Genomic DNA, 23,081 nt, shown 5'->3' on the forward strand with positions numbered 1-23,081 from the left:
ATGTGTTCAGTCCAACCGAGTATTTTAGTATTCGGTATATTAATGACAATATCACCATACTTCTGCCTTTCTGTGTGGATGTGATCCCCAACCGGGGCCGTCAGAGATGTTCAGTGAGCCCTGGGTGAACCTTTTTCAAATGTATTCTTTAAAAAAAAAACAGACAGGAAGTGGTATTTGAATAATAATAATAAAAGTATGTTGGAGTCGTGCTGACATCGGATTGGAAGTGAAAAAGTCGTATCAGGACACAACTAAAGTAAATAACAAATAAGCTACTTTGTGTACACTCCCACAGATAAGTAACTCAACATTGTTTTTTCATTTAAATACAATCATACAAAACTCGGAGCGTTCAAAAACCCAGGTTGAACTGTGTTACTAAAAACCTGAAATCTCGGCAGTGTCACTGGTAGTACACCAGGGACGTGTCGACCAGACAACTTCAAATGAGACCCCGAGGCGAGATAACTAGGAGGGCAGTGCAACAGGCTTGGACTGGGTCTCAGCCAGTCCTCTGAAGGGGTTGGTCCAGGACAGCAGATGGTCCGGGCTTTGAACCATTGTGAATCATCAGTCTTTTGCTCTGCACCAATGAAAATCAAAAGATGGTCTTCCAGATGGAGAGGCAGACTATACACAATATGTCCTGGTGCAGTTGCTGTCACAAACTCATGCCCGTCACCAGTGAGGCAGCATGCTCAAATATGGAATAATAGCGAGTGCAGTTGCTCTTTAAGTCTATGGGAAAGTAATATACCTCTCACCGGGTAAATTTCAGCATCCACAGCAATATCTATTTGACAGAATTTCCTGAAATATCTCACTGCTGCCAAAACCAGGATCATGTTGATCTCTCGAAGACAGAACTTTGCTCAGCAATTATTGTCCATAAGAGAATGCTCTGCAAAACACTCGAATGGTGAGAGTGCAGCCCTAATATTATGTTGAGCCCTCTGGCAGCCTCTTGCAGTATCTGTCACCATCTAGTCAAGGGCAGCACGAACCACACTGACACGTTGTGTATCTGTGTGTTCATGTGCGAATGGTTTGGTGGCCCAGATTTAACAAGGCAAGGCTCAACCTCATGCATAATGGAATAGCAGATTCCACGTTAATTTGATGGCTTGCCTGTCCTGGCTGATGTCAAGCACCTGTAAAAGGTCGATTGCCTAAAATACATAATGGGAAATCATTCAGTTTCAAAGACCTCAGCTAACTGTTACATCATCTGGTCCCGGTTACCGCTCGGATGGTAACAAAGACTAAAAACGAGTGAAAATTAAGCTTGTGTATTAGTTCATGCTTGTTAATGTCTAATTACACTGATTATAGCTGTAAGACAAAAGCGCTGGATAGATGACGGATAGCAGGCAGCTTTGGAGATGTAACTATGACGTTGATGATAACCAATGGTTCATTCCTTTAACATGGAGTGGAGAGACTTGTTGCATGGGTGCCAACTTGTCTGGCACATCTTCCCACGCAGGGAGATGTCACTCCGGGTGGGGTCCTATGGTCCTCCCGAGACCGACGGTTGCCAGAGAGAACTTTGTTCAGAAGAGGCCCTGCCCACAACAGTAAATGTGAAAGGAAAATGCAAAAATGAGACACACCAACAACATTTTCGGAACTGCAAACAAAAAAAAAATGCAAATAAAACTTAAGAAAATGCAAACTAATTTAACAATTTCATGAGATTTTTTTTTAATTTGGTGAAATTTTTGTCCTTGCAATTAAAAGAAAATCCTTCAAAGCCATAATTTTTTTTTTTACAAACCTTTTTTTTTATGCCAAATCCATTTTTTGCTTAATTGGATACCATGACAAACGTTGAAAAAATACTGTAGATGAATCATGATTAATAATGAATGGGTAATAATTACAATTAACACAGTGATCCAGTTTCATTCATTTACATGATTAATTTAATTACAAATATCAATGCATACATAGGGCACAGTGATTTAAAATACCAGGATTCCACTCACTGGTGGGGACTGGTGCCCCACTGCTGCGGTGACAGAAATAACCCAATCAATAATTTGCGAGAGAAGCATTATCAAGGTTATTATCTGGAATAGTACAAGCATAACATCAGTCTTGTGTTCCAACTTTTGGGACTGAAGGTGATCTACTGACCCTTGCACACCTTTGTTTTTGAGATCGTTATTTGGTATTAAGACAAGATCAAGGCCTGTGTTGAAAATGGTGTGTGTTTATTCTCCCGTGGTAATTTAAATGACACTGCAAACCATTTTAGCAACGTAACTTTTAATAGGCTTTGTCATTTGCTGCCTAAACCTATTTTCTTATTGGTGCTGCACAAACATGGTTATTGTGTTTCTTAGTTTGTTTGTTTTTGTCATTTCTCTGTCGAGTTATCTATCAGCCAATTATATGTAAATTCACATGACATGTTTGTTGTGCTCAGTCACCATAGACGCCCACAGTGGTATTTAATTACACTTGAGTCATCCATTAATTATTGTTGCGGCAAACCAGCCACCGCCGCATCTCTCAGCATGCAGGACTGGGCACCAGGTAAAATTAACTTCAATCAGAGCGGAGAGCACCCACTGACTTTAAAGTGGAGCTCCCGTGCTCACTTTGGTGTTTGCTGGGATTTGAGTGGATGTCGTGGGGCTACAAATTGTTCTGGATTGATCAGAAACTGCAAGGCAAATACTTAAACTGCAGAGACTGCCAGCGAGAGCGACATTCAGCTTTCGATAAATGCACATGATATTGGAATTGGTTTGTTTAGTTGCATCATGTCGATTGAAATTTTATATATTTTGGTGTAGGTTTATAGTTTTTAGTAGGCTAGTATTAGCCTGCTTATTGGCTTGCTTATTAGCCTGCTTTTGCCCTATTTTTAATAGATTTTTAATAAAACTAAATAAAACCAAAATAAAAAAAATACATAAAAAATATCAAATTATTTAGGGGGGCTAAAGAACATTTAAATAGGCCTCATGACACCACTGACACTACCTAAACTCATGTTACAGCAATACTACAATACTACATGTATATACGGACTGAATGAACCGTGACTGAAAGTTATTCTTCAAATAATTTAACAGCAGCAAGTATCATGAATGGAAAACGCTAAACCGCATGAAAATTTGACAAGTTCACATCACCTCCTACACACTGCAGTCCCAGACGGCTCATTAACAACAGACCTTTGCAAAAATCCTCACATCACCCCCGTCATTCCACCACACTGACATTTGTAAAATAACAGTACCGTCTCTGTTTTTTTCATGTCGACAAAACGGTGTAATTGCAGCAGGTACTTGCATGCATACATAAATATCAACTATTGTATGTCTCGCAACCAAAGGCCACGAGACAAAAAAAATACAGCGGTCGATATGTTTGACTCTGTTTACATCCCGTTGCATCCAGCCTCACTAGTTCACACGTACAAGTGCAAATCCCACAAGGGCCTGCAGCCGCGCTTTTATAATAGAAAAATGTAACACTGATTAATTTTTAATACAACAAACTGCAACAACACTGTAAATGTGAACAACAGACATCTATGTGTGTGTTTTATTTTTTTTTTTTTTGGTTTTTGCACCAAATCAAAATTATTTTTTTTAGCTATGATATGATGAACACTATTTAATTAGTACATTTTTATATTAATTCTATAAGACCATTTGCAGTGGGGTAAAAAAAATGTCATCATGAACATATTGATTCAAGCCATTGGTAGAACTCAGCATTTTTATACCCCTTTAAAATATCCAATAAAGCAAAGCAGATGCATTTAGTGAGGCTGGAATTCCCTCCACTACACTTTAACTTTTTGATCATGTACTAAAGAGTTTGTTATTCAGAAAGATGCTGCTCCAGTGATGCAGCAAATGCACGTACTAGTGCTGCTTAACAACACAACAATGTTGGGGCCCGAATCCCTCGGCTTGAACTCATAATAATTGTATCTCTGAGCAACCATTTGGGACTGTAGAACCATGTAATCCCTGGTGCTGATCTGATTCAGCTACAATAGCAGAGGCCTGCTGGCATTCCAAGGGACTCATTGTGTGCTTGTCGCTGAAAAAACAAAACACTTTTCAAAATTGTTGGAAGTTTGGAAAGGAACTAGAAATACCCGAGCCAGAGTGAGCCGTCACGAAGATGTTTTAATGGTGTCGTGTTCCTTCTTTTCTAAAGCGTGTTTGTGGTCTAAATTGAATTGAATTGTACTTCAAGCAGGTAATCTCAAAGTAATCCCTCATTTATCACTGTTAATTCATTCCAGACCCGACAGTGATAAGTACATTTCTGCAAAGTAGGATTGCTTATTTATAAATGCAATATTTTTGTAGTTAGAGGATAGAAAACTTTTTTCCAACCTTCTAGATATGGTTATTGACATTATTAGATCCCTCAAGACATGAATTACCACCCCTACGGTGACCTTTAGACTTTTACTACGCAATGTAGTAGACATAATAACAGAAACTAAGACTCATGTTTGTGTGTGTTACTTTAAACGGAGAGCAGCAGTGTGCCTGTTGTGCAATAATTCTAACCTGCAATAAAAGCCTGTTATTCCAGCGATCAAGTCTGGTGTTTGTGTGTCTTACTGAACATTACAGTAATATTACTGATATTAGAATACTACACAGTATTCACAGCATCTTTGAATGTGTCTTCTGAATGCCTAATACATGTATATGTATATGATTCAATTTTGTAATTTTTATGCTTGGAAATGCTTAATTTAAGCAGAAAATACACAAGAAATGCATACTGAAGCAAATGTTAACGAATAATAGGCCTTGTTCAACCAGAAAACAACATGATTTACTAATTAATACATTATTGACAGACCTTGGTCGGAAAATTGGAAGCGCAAAATGGCGAGGAACGATTTTGTTTTGTTTTCCTCTGCTTCTCCAATTTTAATTGATGTAGATTTAGCATTTGAATTTTCCCTTGTTTTATTAAGTCTCATACATTCCTGGTGATGTCAGCATTGGATTTTATGAGTAGACGTCTGATCATTTCAGACTGCTTCCATTTCAGCAAAGCTTTTTTCTTTGATGAACTTTTTGGCCTTGGTTTTCATTTCTTAGTATTTTTTGCTTTGTGGAAGTGACATGAGCTGCAGCCTAATTAACAGGGCAGCATAGACCTCCCCGTTCACCGCCACCTCCTCCAGTTGGACCAGCAGGCACTCCGAGGCCAAGGTCAAGTCCTGTGAGACATACATAGTCCCTGTCGTCTAACGCAGCACCTCGTCGTACTTGGACATGTGCTTTACGGCTTGGAGCAGCTGGTAAACTGTTGTGTTGGGTAAAATCAGGTTTAAGACTGCCTAATGAACCTAAAATGGATTTTCCAGAACACCCTAGACAAGAAATGAGACCATTATTTTTTAGCAAGAGAGAGTAATTGTAAAGCCTAACAAGCAGAACACGAAGAGGATCTACATAATAAAGGACTGAAATAAAATCATGGATGCAAAACACTGCAAGGAAAATAATCAATTCAAAGTAGTAGATGTGCACAATGCACAAAATCTGTTTTATATTTCTTTTTTTTCCAAATAAATGTAGTACAATTGTCATCAGTGATCTAAAGTGACTAAAAACTGCATATTAGAAATACATTTCAATATACTCTAATTGCCATTGACTACTACTACATTTACCTCCTGGTTGCCTGACTGATAACTGCAACTATAATGACATCCGCAGCCACTTTGTGCCATGCTCTTTATTATGTACGAATATTCCGACGGCCCTAAACGTCATTATTTGTGTCATTTTCATGACAGACGTTTGCACACAAACAATTTATGTCGATTGTCATTACGTTGTGAAAAAAAAACTGTTGAGAGAAGAAGAGGATGGAAAAGAGTCTCTAGAATGACCTTTTTAGACCGACACTCTGAAATCACAGCCATGACATTTAAGCTAAGGCAAATTATATTTAGAAATTAAATGACTAATTACAAGAGAGAGCTTCAAATCCCAACCCTCATTATTTATTTTTTCTCAATCATTATTTTAAATAAAATATTAAATGGGGAACACATCGAGATACTGTACAGCCTCTACAATATTTTGAACATTGTAGCTGGTTATTATTCATAGAATGGCTACACTGATATATATATTTATATATATGTATATTTGCTGTCTTTTTTTCATTTTATGCCATGGTGAACAGTCTATTTATAACCAAGCCCACATACTAGCCATTTTCAGATTTTTTGCAATGTGGTTAATCCTTCGGGATAATCTATTTTTTATGTTGGCTTTTGGTTGTAATGCTTTTAAAAGCATAAAGGGGCAAAAAGCTTTCCTGGTGGCTGCTTTTGTCTTAGTTTATCACAGTCATGAGCGTTTCACTTCTAGATTATAGCTTTTGTTTTTGTTTTTTTTGCAGGTGCTCTGCTAATGGAGCTTACCGACATGAATTTTGTAGTAGTGGATGAATGACAGAAGTTGGACATGAGAAATAACCCCTCAGAATCAACATTCATTCATTCATTCATTTTCTATTGCTTACCCTCACAAGGGTTGTGGGGTGCTGGAGCCTATCCCAGCTGTCTTCAGGTGAGACGCGGGGTACACCCTGGACTGGTCGCCAGCCAATCACAGGGCACATATAGACAAACAACCATTCACACTCACATTCATACCTATGGACAATTTGGAGTCGCTAATTAACCTAGCATGTTTTTGGAATGTGGGAGGAAACCGGCGTCCCCGGAAAAAGCCCACGCATGCACGGGGAGAACATGCAAACTCCACTCAGACATGCCCGAGGATGGAATCGAACTCTGGTCTCCTAGCTGTGAGGCCTGCGCACTAACCACTCGTCCGCCTTGCAACACTCAAAATCAACAAACAGCCAATATTCTTCCAGTTTAGAGGAAAATTCAAAATAATTAATGATTAATGGACAGAATTCTATACGTTTTCCCTAGTTTGAAATGGTATACCCTAACCTGCCTTTGGTTTCTACTGGAGATTGGGTATGCCTGATTGCAGAAAGAACAGAAAGTCGTAATGGATGGCATCCATCTTCCTCTAACCTTTTTAGTTTCTTTGTAGAGATTTTCTGTGCAAAGGACACAGGTCACGCAGTGACATAGTGGTTAGCCCATGTGTCTCAGAGTCAACATATCTGGGTTCAAATCTCCATTGGAACATTTCTGTATGTTATCCCTCTGCTTACATGAGTTTTCTCTGGCTTCATCCCGCATTTAATATCCCCTCTATTCTTAATATACTGAAAAAATGTGGTACAACAGCTAAAATCATAAACAAACAATAAGCTCTGGAACCACCTTTTAGATAAAATACATCATTTTTTGCAACAAAAGCTCTGGTAGTGTAATAGAACGAGGATACAATGACATGGATGAATGAGAATATTCACAGGCTTGTCGTGTAATTGGCTGCCTTTTGTGCAAACAACACAGGTTTTAGTCCAGGCCAGACCTCAAAAACCTGCCACTGCAGTTCTCCATTGCTGCTCCCAAATCCGGATATATGGGAATGTTGCATCAGGAAGGGAAGCTGCCATAAAATGGGCAAGCCAAACAAACCATGCTCGCTGCTGACATGATTGACTGGCTTGAGAGATGATCTATGACAGGAAAAGCCAAAAGACAACTACGACAAGTTTTGAGTTATTTCCAAAAATGGTAAACTGAACCTCAAACGAATCATATTAATAAATTGAAGGTTCTTTTTTTACCTGGCTATTACTGAGGGCTATAGAACATATCTCTTAAATCAATTAGTTTTATTTATTTTCTCATTTTAGTATTAATCACTAAAAAAACATCTATGGTGTTCGGGTCAATTTTGACCTATATACAGTGCATCCGGAAAGTATTCACAGCGCTTCACTTTTTCTACATTTTGTCATGTTACAGCCTCATTCCAAACTGAATTAAATTATTCTCTTACCTCAAAATTCTACACAAAATACTCCATTATGACAATGTGAAAAAAGTTTTTTTTGACATGTTTTGAATTTATTAAAAATAGAAAACAAAAAAATCACATTTACATAAGTATTCACAGCCTTTGCCATGAAGCTCAAAATTGAGCTCAGGTGCATCTTTTTTCCACTGATCATCCTTGAGATCTTCTACAGCTTAATTGGAGTCCACCTGCAGTAAATTCAGTTGATTGGACATGATTTGGAAATATAATAACTGTCTATATAAGGTCCCACAGTTGACTGTGCATGTCAGAGCACAAACACCAAGCATGAAGTCAAAAGAACTGTCTGTAGACCTGCGAGACAGGATTGTCTTGAGGCACAAATCTGGAGAAGGATACAGAAAAATTTCTGCTGCTTTGAAGGTCCCAATGAGCACAGTGGCCTCCATTATTCGTAAATGGAAGACGTTTGGAACCACCAGGACTCTTCCTAGAGCTGGCCGGCCTTCTAAACTGAGCGATCTGGGAAGAAGGGCCTTAATCAGGGAGGTGACCAAGGCCCCGATGGTCACTCTGTCAGAGCTCCAGCGTTCCTCTGTGGAGAGAGGAGAGCCTTCCAGAAGGACAACCATCTCTGCAGCAATCCACCAATCAGGCCTGTATGGTAGAGTGGCCAGACGAAAGCCATCAGACCAGAGAATTTTGTTTCTCATGGTCTGAGAGTCATTCAGGTGCTTTTTGGCAAATTCCAGACGGGCTGCCTTGTTCCTTTTACTAAGGAGTGGCTTTCGTCTGTATTGGACTGTAAGTTTCTGTCAGCATTTACTCCTGCAAGTAGAGTATATATTCATTATACGTTATTTTTAGTTATCTGAAGTCTGTTTCCCTGCCCTCGTGATCTGACCTTGGTTAAGCGGAAAAAGATGGATTTTACACACCATAACTCATAATCATTTGTTATTGAATAAGTCTGCATGTTCTGTGATTTATTTAGCTTAAAGTATCAGAAACATGATTTCCATAAGAGGTATATTCTGCAGTAGAAGCAGCAGTAAAACCAACAAGACTACACGGTGAAACGGCATCGCTTGATCAGAAGTGTATGGACCCTGAAAGGTTTACTTGCAATTTGCGGTTGTGTGATTTCCTCAAATCTTGCACCAAAGATGAGTTTTCTACTATGCCTGTGAAGCACTCCCAGGAGGCATTTTTAGTCCAACATGCCGACGGAGTCCTTCTCATTCAAATGATACAATAAATCGTGAAAATGTGAAACAGTATTTAACCATCGTGAACATGTCACGTATGTCAGTGAAATAGATTTGGCTCCGGGAAAAGAAGTATGGCTGTTGAATTAATAACGAGGCGTGTCAGACCTGAACCATGCATATTGTATGGATTATGCCTGACAATAAAATTTCGATCTGAGCAACTCGGTCATATGATTAATACCGTAGACTTGGCCGTGATGTGTGCAAAGTGATTGAAGTAGATGAACATCCATACAATGATCTGTCAGCAAATGCATGGTAAGCCACGAAGCGCCTGCATTTGCCCGTGGTTGCTTTTATAAAATCATATTCATTTTGTCCAAGGCCTCTTTCTGCCTTTTCAATCTTGCTGTGTTTTGCACCCGATAACTATTTTCCAGCAATGCTTTTCAAATGTGTTTTTCTGTTTCTGTTTCCTTGGCAAACTCTGTAAAGCCTTTTAACCCGGCCTGCCGATGTTTAGAAGTTACCTTGATTTCCGCTGTTTTATTTTTCTAATACATTGAATCGTGCAGCATATACAGCAACGTGGCTAATGTGATCCAGTTTTGGTCTTGCGACATCATGTGTGTTTCGGAGCAGTCATTTTTCGCTTTCAGGTTGAAGACAATTGATGAAGTGGCTTTTGCTTGGGGCTGCTGGTGGATCTTTGCAGCTTGGAGAGGTGTCGGGAGTTCAAAATTTCAGGAAGACAGCACAGGCTCGGGTGCTGAAATGACTTGCGGTGGGGGTGGCACTGGGTGCGACAACAAAAGAGGGAGAGATATTAATTTGAGTTTCTCTTTGCTTAGTCCAGCCTGTTTGTTTAGGTCTCGTGCCATCTGGGTGAGTTTTTCACTATATGCTCTGAGAAGATCCCTTGTTTTTATGCTCGGTGTACCCAGGCCCCACTGTTCTCACACCAGTCCGCCCACGACACAGACACACATCTTGGCCGGCTCCAGCAAGGTCTCCATAGCGTTCAAAGGTGCAGTCACTTTCTCCATCCTCACCACGCCAAGCCAAGGTGCAGCCGCCACACGTGGTTTCTGAGTTTCTGCCCAAGGTTCACTCTACTACGGCTCCAGCTCAAAGTCTGCATGACTTCCAGCTGCCCCCGTCATTTGCACAAGTCCAGCTGCTGGCAAAACACCAGAAGGAGCTTGTGTCTCCACGTTTCTCCAAGTTTCTGATGCTCCTGAAGACTGCATTTTGTCAGCTCCTAATGTTCCCATAGCCACACCACGTCAGCTCCTGATGCTCCCATACCCGCACCACGTCAACTCCTGACGTTCCTGGAGCCTACACCAAGTCAGCTCCTGACATCGTCTCAAGCTTCTGAGGCTCCTGGTACCAGCTCCACTTTGCCTCAACCCTCTGGTTCCAATATCAGCTTTTCTGCATGGCTTCCTTTGCTTGTGTTTTCCCAAGGTACTCCACAGTCCAAAGCCAAGCATGTTGAGTTAAATGGAGACTCTAAATTGTCCATGGATGGCAATGTGACTGGTTGTTTGTCTATATGTGCCCAGCGAATGACAAGTCAGTAGAAAAGGCATGAATAGATGTAAATGATTGTGTATCAGAAGTCCATCTAGCCTGGGCTCTTAGGGGGCGCCTGTGCCGCACAGTCCTATAGATCTAATCCAGGCTACTTGACCTTTCCGCATGGGAAGAATAATAAGCAGATTCCTGGAAGATGCTGGGAGACTGCTAGTGGCAAATCCATCCTTCTTGTTTCACTCGAGTGATGCACTATAGAAAAATCCAATTACATTCAGATTTAGACATATTTGTATAATAGATTGTTTAATAAAAACAAGGTTATGATAAAATAATGATATTAAACATTAAATGTAATATTTCTCCATAATACTTATGATGTCTAATTAAGACATGGATGGGGACCCACGTCCTAATTGGACATAAAGTGTAGTCAGTTTTCATTATCAAGTCTATTTATTTTCCAAACAGAATTTTGTTCGGTTTATTATGGACTATTTTATTTCATTTTCTGGTTAGACAGTGTTCATGCCCATCAATGTCGATGTGGCTTGGCTTGGTTGTTAGTTCCACCGGTATGCCATGCTTCCATCGTTCCCACCAATCAGTGTCTTTGTGTCCAACACACCAGTCCCATGTTCTGTAATGAGTCTGCGTCATATGCTTCCCTTGCTTTTGGTCAGTTCTGTTTATTCATTGTTGCTACTGTATTTATGGTACGCTGTGTTGTGCTCATTTGTCGTTCTCCCTCTGCCCTGGCTTTGGTCTTTTAGTTTGTCGCTTGTCTTTTTTTTAATATATACTGTATTTACACAAAAACACAAGATTATATTATAATTATTTCTTTAAGTATACAAGACCAGGTAAATGAATGCAAAAAAAAAGAATTAAACCTTTAAATATGAGTCTAGTCATTTACAAACTTAACTCCTAATTTACATTGCCCAGGGACAGTTTTCATAATTATCAGTGAAACAATAACTGTACTCAGCCTCATAATAGGGATACATTTTTGGTATTATTGTAATGTATTGCATTACCTATGTAGGCATCCTTCTCCAGAGAGAGAGAGACAATGGTAGCGCCCCGGGGCAGGGCGCAGGCCTGCAGATTGACCATGTGCTGCCTATTCAACATGGCCCACCTCTCAGCCTCTCCAGTGTTACAATTTGGAGATGGTTTTGGCTGCAGAAGCAAGTTGGGTGAACTCTACCTTTTGAGCCACGACTGCCCTGATGTTATTACCTGTAGCGGAACAAAAAATACACTCTACAAATGGGATGTTTTCACGACTGCATGAAGTGGTAAATGTAAACAAACAGGCAAGTATTTTATAACGCATGTTTATAAAGGGTCTCTCTGCCAGAACCATTATTACCAGAACCCACTTTAGATCACACCTCCTATATTCACTCCATATTGGAGATGAGTGACAACACCATGCAAACATGGATTATAAATGTAATGCTTAGGACCGGGGGCAGACCGGTCATTGGGAGTTCCTTTGGGCCAATCAATAATGGGCCGATTGACAGCTGTTTCTTTATTAACATATTTACTGCTGTGCCTTGCCTTGGTAACTACGGGAACTGAATCTATCCGGGAAGATGTCGCTGCAGACACAAGACAATAGAGAGGGCCAGTTGGCAAAGTCAGAGCCGCCCCCCATCACCCAGTAGGGCCATTTTGTGCAAGGGGGCTATATCCGTAAAAGATACTCATCACTGCTGTAGCATGTGCAAGGAGCATCAATATCGATATTAAGAATTCCAATAAATTCAAATAAAATGGCAAAATTCACATAGTCTGCTGCCGGTCTCTGTTGATGCGGTTCCCTTTAAAGGACACATGACTCAAAAATATTGGTTTGACATGGAGTCATTATTAAACTACCGCCTGCTTCAACGTACTAAATTCGAATGTAATATACAACAGCAAACTGATCACTATATATCTCACCACAAATAGTGCACAGGACTGTAATACAGTTTTGCCCTTTCTCAAAATCAAGGAAACCCATTTAAAATAGCCTAAAGACTGATTCTTTGTTAAAAATGTAATTAAAATGTATTTAATAATAAGCCTGCAGGAATCCAAACATACTTATTGCTTGATTATTTATTTTTATTCAAGATAAATATTGCAATTTTACAGTCATATTTCATGGGAATATTATTTCTATTTTGCATCTGGTTGGTAGTTGAAAAGCCAAACACCCCTATAGTGAGCAATGGCTTACCTGGACCTGAATACTCATACCTTGACGTGAAAGACAATGCAAGTATCAATATGTGACTCAAACATAACAATACTTTACCGTGTTGCCAAAACAAATCTCTCTGGTTTCAGGGAGAAACTTTCTTTAACAATAACATATATATTTTTAAAACCGCCACAATTCAGCAAGACTTTGTGTACATTTCATAAACCAAGCGTGAGAGTCAGACATGATGACAGAGCTGCAATAACTCGAACGTGGCAATCGGGTTTGAATGCACTTGTGCTGAGACTGGGCATGAACCGACAGGACGTGCGCTGGATGTGATTGATAGTGTTGTTATTGCTAAGGACTCTCTTCCGGCTGCCTCTGGGACTCTTTTCGATCCATCCGCTGTCTGTTTGTTCTGCTCCTCATACATTTTACAGCCCGTGCTGGAATCTATTGGGAGCTTAAACAACTCCTTTATTGATAAATTTCTCTTGGATGAGAACGTGTGTCACACCAGACTGGCATGGGGCTTTGGACGTTCTGCAATTAATTTGACCGGTTTATTTAACTACGTAAAAGTTTGCAGAGAACCTTTCATTTTTGTGACATGCACATTAAAAAGAGTAATTAGACATAATATTTATCCATTGAAAAGGTATATAAATGTATTTTTTAGTATGAATCCGACTGTTTTCAACGTTTTCTTGATGAAGTACAGAGCAGAACCCTCAGACGAGGGTGCCCCCAGCATCTCTTTTCAACGTAATGTGGAAGCCCTGCCTGCCGCCTGAGTGCACTCAGCGAGTCAGAGACTGCTCTTTTATGTTTGTCTGCATGTCAACAATAATATTATATACATTAATGTAAGAGTGGCATCATTTTTCTTGCCATTTGTACAATAAAATACAAAGAAATGTATATAATATGATGTGTCCTGGTCCAATAAATATTTTGAAATGTGATTTTCAGTGCCAAATGTTGAATGAAAAGACTTAAGATCCTGTCTATATTCCTCTGCTTATGCAATTCTGGGTCACAGAAGCGAAAGTATGACTGGAGATGCTTAGGCTTCCATGTAATTAAGACTATACCTCCAAAATGTATTTACTGGATGTCAGACTGTTTCCACAGTGATACTATTTGTAGGTGGGCAGATTTGGTCGGGGTTCATTGCACACTGTAGTGAGAGGATTATTGGGGTTAGTAGTCATGTGCCACTAACCTACATGAAAGTGAGTTGGCTAAAATAAATTCTCGCTGAAGAGAGACCTAGTAACATTTTAATATCACTGCAAGCGAGCACTGGTGATTTTTTAAGAGTAGATATCGAAAGGAAAATACACTTACGTCTCATCATGACCGACTCGGGCTCCCGGTGACTCAACCAAGAGATGGTGAAATGGAATGCTGAAATATTTATAAGATTGTTGCATATTCATTGAGGGGTCCTTTGTGCGTGCTCATGTGATCTTTCACAACATGTTCATGCATTAAATATTAATGGATTTAAATAAAAAGGCCAGGTCCGGTCGAGTGCCGTGTGTATTTGTGTGTGTTTCCAAATGAGAGAAGAAGTGAATTGTGTGCTATCCAGGATGATGGTGTGGAATCCCAGGGGAAGAAGGCTTGTTGAACCTGTCAGAATTGAGATATGAGACTCGCCTTTCTATCTAGTCATTCAGAGATTGGAATCAGCCAGCTGCATAATCATTATAATAATATAAACACCCTTTGCGTAGTTGTTGCAATGCTTGCTTTCTTATGTACTGTACATTTGACAAGCATGCATCTGCGTCTGGTAGTTCCTGGTTTTCCCACTGATGAGGATTTAAATGCAGCATTCAGTGAATATGTGTGCTTTAATTCATTTCATTATTTATTTCAAACAAGTGCAACATTGTTACGTGGAAGTACATCATGTTTACAACATGCTCAGAAAAGAGTAGGAGGAAGCAAAGCTTAATTAATCCTAGACCTTCTCTGAACCTCAACAATAGTCTGTCCATCTGTTTAACATGTTTCAGACGACCATACTGTAATACAAAAATAATAAACTAACATTTAATTGATAACTTTTCAATAAAAAAAAACCTAAATGAAGAGGTAAAAGCTGCATCGACCAGCGCCAGCCGCAAAAACACTCTCCTCACCCCTCAATGACCACCGCTCGCCTGTGACGGGAGGCCAACAAGCCAAATAGAGTTGTGTTTTGCTCGCTAAGCTGACGCCACACATTGAACCCAGAGGAAGTGCCACAAAAGCCGGGTATGCCCAGATGGTGGCTCATGGCTCACTGCACTTTACCAATACCGTCCACAAGCATAACGTGACAGATATTATGTGTTTATCATAATCATTCTGACAACGAAGATAATAATTATTGTTGATGTGTTTTGGTCTGGACATCGACAATAGAACAGCTTTGTCTTGAAGATGCAGTTAATGGAGCACCGATGATACGTTTCATTCACCTCCTCTTTCCTGGAATATTGGAACTCTGGAAGCATGGTGAGATCTCCGATCGGATGGATATTTGAGACTTTGGATATGTTGCAGAGGTTCCCTCAGCAAATGATAAAACTCTCTACATGAAAATGCCAGACAGAGATAAGATTTGCAATTTATGGTCATTTGTATTCTCAGCTCAACAGACGTGTTCTCGTATTGAAGAGATAAATCTACAGCACTGTGATATGTTTATGACACTATGTGAGAATTGCTGCAGGCAGAAGCACTAGGGGTCATATAAAGTTGCAGTACAGACGCTTGGTGCCGTCAGCGAAAAAAGCAAAATAAGACTGTTTACTTTTAAGTGAAGTTTAGCACTAGATGATAGTCATCGAGGACAGACTTGTCATATTTAAGTTTGTTGCTGTAGCGATAGATGAAAGGAATATATATGATGTGATAGTGTTCCCTCGCTTATCGCATGGAACAAATCTGCCAAATAGCTAACTTTGTGAGCAAAATTTGTTTACTATAATTATGTTTAAGACTGAAACCCATGACAATAAACTTTATACACTTTTCTCAGACAGGCATTTGCATTTTATCAAAATTATATTTTTAAACACTCTCTAAGTTAAAATTTGGTTTGAATTTTAATGATCAATATATTAGGGTGGCCACAAAAAATGATTAAGTGACCGTTTTCACTCCTCTGCTGCCGTTCGACTGTAACGTTTTTGTATCCTTGTTAAAACTTGTTAACCTGCTTTTTTTGTTTTTGTTAAAAATTTTTGCCCCATCCACAATCCTTATGGGAGACATCATATGGAATTACATACTTTTTACTTTTCTGTGCATTTGAAAGATATTAAAAAAAGATTAAAAAAAGAAAAACCAAAAAACCGACTTACATACTGTAACATCAGGGTCAAAGTTCAACGCATGCCGTCATGTCACTTCCATACAAATTAACTAAACCATATGTGTTTTTGTTGTATGCGTGGAGAAGTTAGTTGTTTTGTCTGTTTGGATAAAAATGAAAAGAAACGACCCCGACATTCCCATCCGAGGCTCGATATTTGGATGGAATCAATGGACCGTAAAAACATGCTGCGCCTGTCACCCACACGCATCAAACCATGCTATTTTCTCTCTGAAAAACAACTAACTCCAGGACGGTACCAATGGTCAGTATTCATTTTGTGGTTTTCTTTGTTGTATATATCAATGAATGACAATAATAATAGGCTGATAGATAATAAGATCTGATTGATTATGGCTTGTGATTTATTAAAATAAAATACTGCCACCTTAAATTTCTTCTTTCTGTTAAGCCGTTAGGACAAACCATTTAGGACTGCCAGCACCATGGACATGAGTTCCAGACAGTTCCAGACATCTTCCACACCTGGAGCAACATTCCCACTAGCTTCCTGGAAACACATCAACACATCACATCAGGCATTCCAATGGGAATGGGAATAGTACCGCTACTCATTACTGAGTCCTTTTTGTTGAAATGTTATTTTGTACTTCAGTTTAATGGTTGTTTGCAATACATTACTATCTCAGAAATATTCTTGATGACTCCCATTTCGTCTTTTTGCATTTTGAAGCTCTACTTAGAACTTCCTTCAGATCCAACAGTGGAAAAGGTACATTCTTGTAATTTTTCAACTGGTCTTAAAATTCCCATCAGAAGTGTATTTGGAGGGGAGGTCAAGATACTCCTTTTTTTGTTGCCACTACTTTATGTGACACCTATTTGGTGATGCCTCAAACCGCATGGAAGAAAACACATTTGACACTTAATTTGGGAGGCCTGCATTTGTGCTTCAGTGGTTTTTAATTCCAGAGGTCTCCTGCCAAGTGTGTTTATATTTCTATAACAATTGCCGCACTGAATGTTGGTTAGAACATCTACTGTTAAACAGTGGTCAGTGGTGAACTGAGAAACTTTCACGTCCAAGTTTCTTAGAGATCACCAAATTGTGAAAAAAGTGAAGACCTGTACAGACACAAGAACATTTTTTCCAGAGCGATGTCACCCAGTATTGTTTTATCGGTGTCGGAATGAATGACCAAAACGGCATCTGTGTAGATAATCTTTTACACTACGTGTCAATGGAGGGCAGACATACTGCAAGTTTTCCAGTTTCTCCAGCATGTGATTTATTTGATGAGCTCCATTGAAGGAGGTGTTGATCATTACAATCATCTGCTCGAGTGGCAGACTGGAGAGAAAACCTGCAGTGTCTTGGCTCTCCATGGCAGAAGTTTGACACCCATGTTTTGTGTGTCAGTAGAGGTCCGAAGCGCTGCAGGTTTTCTTTCCAACCAGTTTCTCCAGCAGGTGATTTCATTGACGAGCTCTTTCCCTCAAACCAAAGGAGGATTAATCATTACAATCACCTGCTTTAGTGATTGGCATGAGTTTTGACAACCCTGCTTTATGTCATGTATGAGTCTCCTCAACACGTTTTTTCCGGAAGATTTATGGTTAACCAAGGAACCACCGTATATTTTGGTAATGGTAATGGTTTTATTTTATTTGAACATGCATCAGATTACAATTGAGTGCATCACATAATCAGTTCACAGTTCCACATGTCCAAAAGGAGTAGGAAGAAGCAAAGCTTATTAAACCCTACCCCTCCATCTGATACTTCTACAATCAGTAACTGTTTTTGTTCACTTCCTGCTTTCCATAATACAGTTTAAGTTTTTATTTTTTTATTTTTTTATTTTTTTGTCCCGTACCAAAAGTACGAGGTGATATGACCATACAATGACATTATGTGTACCATAGTAACCATCAATATAGTGATATATATAGCACATCATGACTGGTTCAAGACTCTTCATCCTTGTATTTAGCAAACATCAACTGCTTGTATTGTTTCTTGCTTTTTTGTCCACTGTCATTTTTCCTGTCGCTACAAGACCGTGTGAAAAAGAATAAAAAAACGTAAACTTAGGATACTGATGGCAGAGATACTCGAAGAATGCCATAAATATAAGATTAACATAATTTGTCCTATAAGGCCTTTGTCAACTTTTCCTTTTGTTTTTGTGTCAGCCATGTGTTCCTTAACTTAAACTTCAGTTCAAATTCCAATCTTTCCAACCGTTGGAGTTTCCGAGTGTCTAGCTCAAATGTGCTATGATAATAGCAACATTTTAATTCAGGGATCTCTTCTTAAATTGGTCATGACAGCCAATAATATCCTTGCCGCAGACTCGTCAAATGGAATAGTCCAAGTGTTCCCTGCTTCCACACTGAACTGAACGTGGTATGACACCGTTCCCTCGATGGCGTGTGGGCCGGAAAAGACTTGATGCGGCCATGTGATGGAACAACAGACATATTTTTATAATAACATAACTTTTTTCTTAACTTGTACAAGTTGAGAAAAAACAGATGTGCTGTTTATGCGCTTCCATTAGTTTTTGTGGCCTTATCAGGCAAATCAGCAGTGACTGTCGTGTTGCCTTCGGACATGCTCTGCTGGTGCAGCTGCTGACTAAACAAACCCCTTTTGTGCTTTTAGCCCTGCGCCCTTTAATGTTCATTTTATGCTGTGCTCACCCTTGTGAGTACACAGAAACAGACATTGGTTCAAGTTTCACGGTTTGGTAGAAGACCCCATATACGGTCTGGTGCACGGTCCACATTGCAGCCATTTTCACATCGCCATGCACTGTTTACCTGTTGTGTGAGTTGTGTGTGGCAAGAAGACCTTCTGTGTGACGCTATTAGACTGAAAATGCACTGAACTAACAGAAATGTAGAAATGCTTTTTTTTTCCGTCTACCAAAAGTTTGTTTTCTTTTAACTTCTCCCAATGCCAAGTTCACAATCAGGTTCTGAAGACTCAACAATGTATCCTGTTTTGTTTTACTTTGGAGCAGATACCAAATATGGACCAATAAAACATAAATAAAGTGCTATTTCTTGCCCGTGGATGTTGTTATACTCCCTAACTTGAGAGAACTGGCACTTACAACAATGAGAGCGGTACAGTATGCTGCCAAGCCTGAAGCTTAAAAAAAAAGCTCACCAGTCTCTCAGTCAGAACGATATCTCACAGGGGAGCACAGCACAGCTTGAGGTGAATTTCCTTTCTGATCACTCTCCACCTGCTCTCTCTTCCCTCCAATTTTGTCCTTTCACAGTTTTCAAAGAGTGAATGTAATGCACAATACAGATATAATGCACATGCATGCATTTGTATTACCATGTACAAGGAGCATATTATAAAATGTAAACTAGTACCCTATTGAGCCATAAATGGCATTAATTCCTGTTGGCTAACAATAATGCCTACCACTCTGTTCCCAAATTAGTTAGCTCGTATTTTGTGATTTACACTTCTGTCACATGACCCCACAAATTAACACATGCTTGCTTTATTTTCTATATTTGTCTAAATACACGTGATGCCATCCAGCTCCTTAGTCATTGGCTGTTCGGAACAACACATTCCAAAAATGCATTTGTCAGATTTCTGTCTGGTTCAGTGGAGGTTTTTGTGGTAGAATTCTTTTCCGTGTAGTTCTGTCTATTGAGTCCCGAACTTGCACTTCTACACACTTTAGCTTTGGAAATCATATATAGTCTGATTCTGTCAGCCTAAATGGACATTGTTTCCCTTTTGAGGACCCATCCACCGCCTATAGAATTTCACCTGTTCAGGCTCACTGGTTGGTTGGAGTCTAAACCCATCTGATTTAGGCGGGGGGGGGCTGGGGTCCACCGTGATATCATCACTAGTCAATCACACTGAAGTCGGACCCTGCATCCTGAGATTCAGTTACTCACTAAACAGCCATAAGATTGATCTCGGAATTAAGTTGGAGGCCGGAAAAATGAACATAATCAATGTGTCATTTCTATGAATGAACAATCCCTATTAGGTTTGCATGAATAGTGTTGTGGATTTTTGCTGCGGCTCCCATTTCTGAAGGACGTGATGAGCTTGTCAAATGAGGCACAGAGAGGGCACAAAAGTCAAATGCAAAATACTGCAAAGTGGATATAAAGTTTAAAGCGACTCACTTATGCCAACGCCAGAACATTTAACATTGACACCTGAAAGACAAGACTGGTTGAGGGCCTTCATGCAATGTAACAGCTGGATCAAATGTTCTCGCCTCTGCATCCCTGCTTATGCTTCTTGTGGTCACACACAAGGTCCCATCTATTGATTTATCTGTGCATATGATTGTTTTTTCACTACTAATTATCTCCTTGTTATTCTGAGACAAATCCAATGTGGGCTGATGGTCTATTTATGGCCTACGGTCTAAAGAGGAAAAAATAGCAATGACTTCTCATAATGTAGACAGACGAAAGACAAAACAGTGATGGAAATGTTGATAAACATTAGAATGGAACAATTATCCACATTGGATAGTGGTTTGCTACACAATAGCAACAAGTCAAGCAACATACTATCAACTGACATGGAACGCAACATCATGGTTGTTTTCCTCAATGGCACAATTAAACACAATTTAATCACTGTACCTATACAGGGTACTGTGATTCTGTTGTCACGGCAACAGCATGGAACATCACCAGCCACTCGTCAAACACGACAGGATTTTATATATTCTGCAATGGTGTGAAAAAGTATTGGCCCTCTTCCTGATTTTTTTATTTTTATCTTTTGCATGTTTGTCACACTTACATCATCAAACTAATTAAAATATTAGTCAATGACAACACAAACAACTGAACACAAATGCAGTTTGTGTTTATAGCTCTTCACCCATCTAAATGATCTGTATCTAAATGTTTTTCAAAATGGGCGGGACATGAACAGGAAATAAGTGGGGGCTTACAGTTTTTGTGTAGTTACTTTTCAGGTTTCATTTGATATTTTCTTTCTATATGCCATTCACAAGATCATAAAAAATGAACATCCCTGGTTTACATATTTCACATATTTTACAGGGGGGGAGGGGTTAACAAACTTGAGCGTGTCCATGCTGTGTTTTAATAGCACTAAAACTAAATGACCCTTGCCATAAGCAAAGGCTGAATGCAGGCTTCCACAGTGATGCACACACACACTAGGTGAGACACATGAGACAAATGTTGGGTCCTTCCACAGTGGTAAAAATAAAACCTCTTGTTCATTATGAAAATTATGCTTGCTTTCTTTTTCCTGCCATCTTTTTGGGGGTCGGTCATCTCTTTTTCACTACGCCTGCTTGTTTCCTCAAGTTTGTATGTTCACGTACACTATGTTTTGGTCATGCGCACAATATTGAACTTTGAACTTTGTCAGAGTTCATTTACATTAAATCACAGTATATAGTTTTTTTTTTAAATATTGTCATTTTGAAGATTCGAGATAAACCCTGGACTGATAGCGAGTCAATCGGAAGCGTTTTGATTTGTGGTTAATTTGCTTATTTGTTAGATAGCGAGACAAGACAGGCCAGACTGTTTTTTCTGAACAAGTAATTTTACGAGATTGGGTTAGACCATGAAGGTTTCGCTGTCTGGGTTAACATGGTGCTTGTTCACACAAGAGACTTACGAAGCATTTTAATGAGGGACGGGTATCCATTTACAGAACGGCTCTTGTGAGACCCCACAATGACTAGTAAATCGGGTCTTTCGAATTTACAATTTCAGATGCTTGCATAATGACAACAATTAAATTCATATTAAGTGTTGCCGTATTTGAGCGCCAACGGTGCCAGTTCTCTGCATGGGGTTTATTCTCGTTCTAGTGCAAAAGTACTGAAGAAAAAACGTACTAAAATTAAATTACAAGCCTGTTGTTATCATCGTGTAATTCAACTTCCATGACATTGAATTTGACCTTGTATTCCTATTGAGCAATGAATGTTCTATGTCTCACAAGTGGCTTGGGAACACCACCACCATCACCCTGCTTTGTAACTATAAAAGTGACCTGGAAGAGGAAGAATATGAATGGATGGAGAGAATGCTCATTCTATCGATTGCACATTGGAGCAGTGGGCAGCTTTCTAGTGTTGGGGGAACAATTGGAGGAGTTGAGTACGTTGCTCAAGGTGCTTTTGCGTATAGCGACCACATTGTTTGCCCCGGAAGCAGAGCTATCCTTGAAAAGTACATTTAAACCTAACTGAACATCTGATATCCTATTTGAGAATCTTGGAATCAATTTTTTTCAAATGTAAAAGATGACACTTAAAAGATACACACTCCTGATCAAAATCTTTAGACCAGTTGGGTTGTTGGGTCTTTTAAGTAGATGCTAAGTTTGGCTTCAAAATGCAAAATGAAGAAATGGTCTCGTCAAAGTCTAAGAATCTAGTCTTAGTACATCCAACCGCAATGCATAGCGAGGTATGTACCTTGCGTTTGCAGATCATCAATCCAATCACCTTCAAAGCTTGTTTTCTTCCTTTGCCATCACAGGTCATGACAATATGAATATATTCATCTAACATGAAATGGAATCTCATATCATGTTTCAGCTCTTAAAGTATGTGGTGTTAAACTTATACACGAACCTTACATTACAAACATACCACAGGAACTGCTTCCACTACATAATATACATCGATTCTAACATACCTAGTAGTTATTTATGCCAGTTAATGGTAGCGATTTGACAAACTTTAGCTATAATATACACCAAGTTATATATTAAAATAGTTATAGGTTATAAATGGAATATATTTGCAGTTAAAGACCTTCTAAATTCATGTTTTAACAATAGAGCCCTGTAGACATGA

This window comes from Doryrhamphus excisus, linkage group LG11, assembly GCF_037039965.1.
Source record: "Doryrhamphus excisus strain RoL-2023G ecotype Guam linkage group LG11, RoL_Dexc_Guam_v1.1, whole genome shotgun sequence".
Lineage (NCBI taxonomy): Eukaryota > Metazoa > Chordata > Actinopteri > Syngnathiformes > Syngnathidae > Doryrhamphus > Doryrhamphus excisus.